The sequence below is a fragment of the Protopterus annectens genome, chromosome 10.part0 (assembly GCF_019279795.1).
Source record: "Protopterus annectens isolate FY-2018-M chromosome 10.part0, PAN1.0, whole genome shotgun sequence".
NCBI classification, from domain to species: domain Eukaryota; kingdom Metazoa; phylum Chordata; order Ceratodontiformes; family Protopteridae; genus Protopterus; species Protopterus annectens.
Window position 1 is genome coordinate 1,661,114,530 of NC_056744.1, and position 7,500 is coordinate 1,661,122,029.

Sequence of the window (7,500 nt, forward strand, 5' to 3'; positions counted from 1 at the left end):
AGAGGTTACAAATCTTCCAGGGGGCAGGTGGCTACCCCTCAAAGGGCTAAGCGTTGGCAGGCTTCCACTTCCAAGGCTGGAAGTTCTAAGCCTGTATCTCAATCAAAACACTCTCAATGACTTTATCCAACTTCTGCCTATTCTTGCCTGCCTGGAGAGTCCTTTAGAGGGAAGGTTGGTCCTTTTTGCAAATGTCTGGGCCACTATCAAGAATGACAAATGGGTACTCGGAACTGTATCCCTAGGGCACAAGTTTTCTTTCCACACCTTTCCAGTTCCCAAAGGATTCCCGGACACTCCTCCAAACCAAAGGGCAGAAGTAGAAACAAATTTTGTCTCTGTTTCTTCTGGGAGCAATAGAATTACTTCCTGCTCAGCAGGTTAGGCCAGAGTTTCCATTCAGACTTTTCCTAGTTCCAAAAAAAGAAGGCACCTAGTGTCCCATCCTAGATCTATCCATTCTGAACTCTTTCTTGGTAACTCTAAAGTTCAAAACGTTCATGCTGCATCGGTTGCTGCCAATGTTGGAAAAGGATTCCTGGCTGTTAACTTTGGATCTCAAAGAAGCTTATCAGCACATCCCTGTCAGGGACATTTGCAGGCAATACCTTCGTTTCAGGGTGGGCAGGAAATATTATCAATTATCTGCGCTGCCCTTTAGCTTATCTACTGCTCCCAGAGTTTTCACAAACAAAGTGCCTGGCTCCAGTCATTGCTTTTTGCAGGCAGAAGAAAATTCAGATTTATCCATACTTGGACAACTGTCTGATTCAAGCAAATTCTCAGGAGCAGCTGTTAAAGGATCTAGAATTTGTAAAGATTCTCTCTCCCCTGGGTTACACTCTCAATGAGGAAAAATCAAAAATGGTACAATCCAAGGAGATAACATTCATGGGAGCGAGTCTGAACACAGCTGCCTAGATGATATATCTCACCCAGGCGAAGCAGACAGCTCTTTCAGTTTACTTCAAGGACTTAGCAAACCTGTCCAAGCTCTCTGCAAGGAAATTCTTGCAAGCTCTGGGATACATGGCCTCTTGCATTCTCATGATTCCATATGCAAGACTGCATATGAAGAAATTGCAGTGGTACCTCAAGAACATTTACACACAGAGGATCTGGATATGATGATTCCTCTGCTTCCATGTCTGCAGACAGAGTTTCTGTGGTGGGCAGCAGCCTGTCTACAAAACAAAGGCATGCCTTTTCGCCCACCTCCTGCCACTGAAGTTCTTACCACAGACGCATCGGACTACACCTGGGGAGCACACCTGGATGGCAGATGCATACAGGGACATTGGAATGCCCAGCAGATGCATCTGCACATAAATCTAAAGGAGTTGATAGCAGTTCAGCAGGCCTTACTAGCTTTCAAGCATCTTCTTTCTCCAGGGACACTGCTCGTCAGAACAGACAACAACACAGTCATATGTAGTACATCAACAAGCAGGGAGGGACTCATTTTACCCCCTGTGCAGGCAGAGCATGAATCTTTGGTCCATAGCAGCATCCCTGGGCCTGCATCTCGTAGCTCAGTTTCTTCCAGGAAGGCTCAATGTTTTGGTAGACCAGTTGAGCAGACAAACCCTGGATCCTCACGAGTGGCAGCTGAACAGAGCGGTCTTTTACAGCATCATTCAACGTTGGGGCACACCTCAGGTGGATCTTTTCTCCTCCCCAGACAACCATCTTCTACCTCTTTTTTGCACCAGACAGCATCACAGCAGACCCTGGAGTGTGGATGCTCTGTCCTTCCCTTGGACGTTGCTGTCAGTTTACGCCTTCCCTCCTCTTCTTCAATAATACTCTGGGAAGAAGAGGATCAGTGACGAATGACCAAGGACTATTCTCATAGCTCCAGACTGGCCCAGGCAGCATTGGTATCCACTGCTTCGCAGTCTCTCCCAATTTCCTCCTTGGCATCTTCCTCTGAAGCCGGATCTTTTCATTCAGGAGGGGGAAACATTCTACATCATCCTCTTCAGTCTCTCCATTTGCAGCATGGCTCATTGTAAGACTCCCTCCTTTTCTTCTTCCCTTTCCTAGCAGGTGGTTGATGTGCTGAGGGTGGCCAGGAGGCCTAGCACTAGGAAGTTCTACACTGGCAAATGGGAAAGGTTCTTTCATTGGATGCAGGCTAGAGGGGAATCTTCTTCTCAGCCTACCCTTCCTCTGATCCTGGAATACCTGGCTGAATTGCTTCAGGGTGATCTTTCTTTTTCATCTATCAAGATCCATGCTTCAGCCATTTCTGCTCATTGTTCTTTTGAACGACCCATTTTCTCTCATCCCCTGATGAAAATGTTTCTCAGAGGTGCTTGCAACTTAATGCTTCCCAGAAGGGCACCTACTCCAGCCTGGGATCTTAATTTTGTTCTAGAGAAACTAACTCTTCCTCCTTTTGAGCCAGCTGCCACTGTAGATTTAAAGATTCTCTCTTGGAAGACTGCCTTCCTCTTGGCTATAACTTCAGCAAGGAGGGTTTTGGAGCTGCAAGCTTTGATGGCTGTGGAGCCTTTTCTTGTTTTCCATGCAGATAGGGTCCATCTCAGAACCAGCCCCTCATTTATGCCCAAGGTTGTTTCTAGTCTGACTCTTAATCAGTCCATACATCGTCCTACCTTCTTTCCTTATCGTAGAAATAGAGGTGAAAGGATCCTACATTCTCTTGATGTGCACAGACAGCTCAGGCATTTACCTGGACAGGACTAAAGACCTTCAAAAATCAGAACAGTTACTCGTCCGTTTTGCCCCTGGAGCCCAGGGCAAGGCTATTTCTAAGCAAACCATTTCTAAGTGGATTGCACATTGTATTACCTTTTGTTATTCCTTTTCATGGCAAGGTTCCCCCTCAAGGGGTTAGGACCCACTCAACTAGAGCAGCTTCCACTTCTGCAGCCTTTTTAAGGGGTGTCCCTACTAAAGACATTTTGGAGGCTGCCACATGGTCTTCTGTTCACACTTTCACAAAGCATCATAATTTGCCTTTGTTTTCTAGAGCCAGGGCAGGGTTTGCCACTGCTGTTCTGCAGGGCATTGTTTCCAATCCTTTGGTTCCTCCTACCTTTTCGCTGGGCTTTGGTAATCAACCCATTGGTTAGGACTGCAACAGTGAAACACAATGAACATAGTACAGTTGTGTACACTTACCATAAATGTAGATGTTCAAGTGTATTCACTGTTGCAGGCCTGGTTTCTCTCCCTCCTTCCCCCTTTTGGTCCTCTCCTGTTCTCCTTTCTTAAGGTACAGGCTAAAACTGGTGTTATTTGCCAAAGTGGCTTTTGGTTTAAGCCTTGTTTTCTGGGGGCTTCTAACTGTTATGGTAAGAAAGACTGAGGAAGTGACGTTGGCTGCCTCCTTTTGTATCGGACATCCTGACGTCCTTTACAACCGATGGCAGCCGATGTCATATTTACTTATCTTTGGTATTCTGGCCGATAGAGGGCTACTCAAACATCTTCATTTATGGTAGGTGTACACAATTGTACCAATATATAAATATAATATATAATGTATAGATGGATACATATATACACACCCATATATAGATTATAGATGTGTGCGTGTGTCTTTTATGGTTTTATATGGTCCAGTTTAAAATTTAGTATGTTGAAATTAAATTATGAGTTTCAGTCTTATGGGTTTCAGTCAAGTGACTTTTCAGTCTTTTGAAAATTAAGTTTTATGGTCTCAGTCAAATGAGTTTCAGTCAAATGAGGTTTCTATCGTATGATAGGGATCTTATATATACTCATTTGACTTGAGACCATAAGACTTAATTTTCAAAAGACTGAAAAGTCACTTGACTGAAACTCATAAGACTGAAACTCATAATAATTTAATTTCAACATACTAAATTTTAAACTGGACCATATAAAACCATATATACACACACATACCCCCTTCCTGCTAATAATATATTCCAACTCAGAGATCACACTGCATTGAGGATATGGATGAATTTCCAATCCCCACTGTACTACGACTTCCATACAGTTTGTCAAACACATACGCATGTGTGTGTTCAACTATCCCATACCATTTACATTCTGTGAATGACAATCTGATTTTCTGCAGCGTACAGGTTGTCATTCACAGTATTGATGGTGTGTGTGTGTGTGTGTGTGTGTGTGTGTGTGTGTGTGTGTGTGTGTGTGTGTGTGTGTGTATATGTATATATATATATATATATATATATATATAAAATATGATATAGATAGATTTTATATATATATATATATATATATATATATATATATAATTCATTTTTTTTAAGCAGAAAGTGAGGATATCGAAGATAATTCAAGGTTAAGAAACTAAAGTGTGGACCTTCACAGCTGATCTCACTGTACTCATTAGACTGAGCTGATGAAATGGGACTGGGAGGATCGTCCAATATCAGATTTATAGTAAAGGCAGACAGTTCCAAAGCCAGCAAACGTAAGACCACAACAACTTTCGGGTGGGTTGGGATTCAAGATCAGAACAGAGGTAAGGATCGAGTTCACCAAGCCTAAAAAACAGTTGCACAGTTCTACAGATATGCTGCAGATATTGTTTTAGTTCATTAGAAGTGCAGAAAACAGCTGAAAATAAGCACTTATCTTTTGTAGTCTCACAGCAGGTATTTGGAAAACAACAGAGCAAGGGCAGAAAGCCTAACTCACTGCAGCTTTGAGCAAAGAAGATTATTTAAGGTACATTCTACTAGACCTAAGTTTCTGCAATGGCATACTGGAATGTGGAGACTCTAGAGGCAGCAACTTGGTCCTCCAGCCATACATTTACAAAGTGTTAAAAGCTGGTTTTCCAGGTCCACAGCTGGATTTCTAGGACTATTCTCCTGGGAATCCTTTCCCTTTATCCTTTCCTCCTCCTGGTTGTATAACCTATCTTGTCAACCCATGGGTTACTGCAGCAGTCTGAATAATAGACATAGTACAGCTGTGTAAGTTGCTCTAATCTGTAATGTAGATGTTCATAGGTTAGTACTAGGCTGTTGGCCCTAGGGCCTATACAAGCCTAGCCGTAACAATTCCCTAGATAATTCTTCCCACAATATTTACTTCCTTGGATCCCTGTCTAGCTGACGTGATCCCCAGGGTGAATTTACTATCTCCCATCCAATCGTCAAGGTTCCTTTTGAAGAGCGCCAAGGAGGTGCTCTGCTTGACATGTATGGGCAGTCTATTCCAGAGCATGGGGGAGTCTCCGGGTTAGGAACCTATCCCTTCAGAATGTTTTGTTCATTGTGATGACAAGGTTTAGATCCCTGGAGCATGTGGCTCTGAGGAATTGGGATTTCTTTAAGTGGAGCATGTCCAACAGCTCTAGGTTTGACATGGCCTTGTATGTTGAGCAGAGATCACCTCTGAGTAGACGATATGCTACAGAGTATAGCTGGAGGTTTTTAGATGGTCAGTATAGGGCATCTGCTTTAGTCGTGTGATTCTATTAGTGAGGTATTTCTGCGGCCTTTCCAGCTGTTGCAGATGTCTTGTGAGGTACATACCAAAGGGAGTGTTGTACTCTCTAATGGGTCTAATGAGGGATGAGTACAGTGGGGCAATGACCTCCTTTTTTCTGGATGAAAAGGCCTTAGTGATGAGGTGTGCCACATAGAAGGGTTTCCTGACTGTTGTGGCAATGTGGTTATCGAAGGTGAGACCACTGTCTACCTGTGTCCCCAAGTCTCTCATCGCACTTTTGGTGTTTAGTGTACTGCCACCTATGTGGTAATTCATGGTTACATGTTTTTTTCCCAAAGGGGATAACTATACATTTCGTGGCATTAACTTGAGGCCATGGCTCTGGTACCAAGCATCTGTTTCTGTAAGGCCGTTTTGTAGAATATCCACATCATTTGGGGATTCAATAATGGCTCCCAGTTTGCAGTCATCTGCAAACTTTGTTAGCCAGGGTCCCTTAGTGTTGGCCTGTACTTCAGAGAAGTAGATGCCAAGCAAGAGCGGTCCCAGGACTGAACCCTGAGGTACTCCACTTGTCTGGAGCTGGATTTGGAGTCGGCTACGTTAATAGTATGGGTACTGTCAGTAAGCCAGTTGGCAACCAATCGAATGACGTACGGATTTATGCCCAGCTTAGTAAGTTTATCTACGATTCCAGAGTGGGGGATGGTGTCAAAAGGCCTTGGCGAGGTCCAGATAGGCTGTATGGACTGCCTTACCATCGTCCACAGCTCTGGAGACTGATTCGAAGAAGTCAATCATGTTCAGGAGACAAGATCGGCCCTTCACGGACCCAAACTGGGTGGGGTCCAGTGTTTGAAGGTTGCCATTGTCTTTGTTTATAAGTTCCATGATAATGCGTTCCATGCGCTTGCAGATCAGGCTCATCAGACTGATGGGACGATAGTTCCTGGGATCCAAGGTAGATCCCCCTTGTGGAGTGGGATGACTGCAGCTGTGCGCCACTCGGTGGACATGAAGCCTGAGGTGAGGCTATGATTAAACATGACACTTAGGTGAGCTGCCAGTTCATTTTGTAGTTAATGTAGTACACAGCCCGGGATGTCCTCTGGTCCCATGGATGCTGTATTCTTAGCTTTGGAGAGTGCGGTTTCTACCTATGTGGCTGTGATTACTGGAATTTGGCAATCCTTTGGTATTGAGCTGGGGCCTTTAGGGGGTGAAGTTTGCACTAAATCGATCTGCCAGGATATTGTCAGTATCCTTGGGATCAGTATATTTAATGCCGTTCTCTTGTAGCTCAGAGCATATCTGAGCATTGCCATTTAGATTCTTGACATAACTATAGAATGCCTTGTGGTTGTCTTTTGAATATTTGGCAATTTTATTTTCGTAACTAGTTTTGGAGGATTTTATGAGGGATCTCAGCTTCTTACTGAGGCTGGTAAGGGAGATTTTTGCATCCTGGGATTTTTCCTCTTTTCTGCAACAATTTCTTCTGTTGTATAGTTTGTTTATGGCAGGGAACCACCAGATTGACTTCCTTTCTTGGAGGAGAGCATCTTGGTTCTGTTTGGGATGGCACAATTCATGCACAAGTGGATGTGCTCGTACAGTGCCTTAGTGTAGGATTCGGCAGTCAAACTTTCAGCTCCCAGCTGTCACTTCTGACTTGAGTAGCACGAAGTTGGCTTTGGAGAAGTTTTTTACAGAAGTTTCCTTACTGAGGGGTGGGGTGGGATGTGGATGTCAAGGGTGATTTGCTTATGGTCAGACCTGACCAATGAGGGGGTGACCACTGGTGTGGAGCATCTATCTCCCATGTTGGTAATGACCAGGTCTAAGATATTGGAGCCCCTGGTGGGACAATGGATTAGTTGAGCCAGGGTGTTGGAATTTATGAATTCCAAGAACCATTGGGAAAAGATGTTGGTACCCGAGTAGTTTTCCCAGTTAATGGCAAGGTAGTTGAAATCACCCAGTATTAGGGTGTTGTTTTCCCAGTTAATGGCAAGGTAGTTGAAATCACCCAGTATTAGGGTGTTTGGTTGTATCTTAATATTGTCCAGT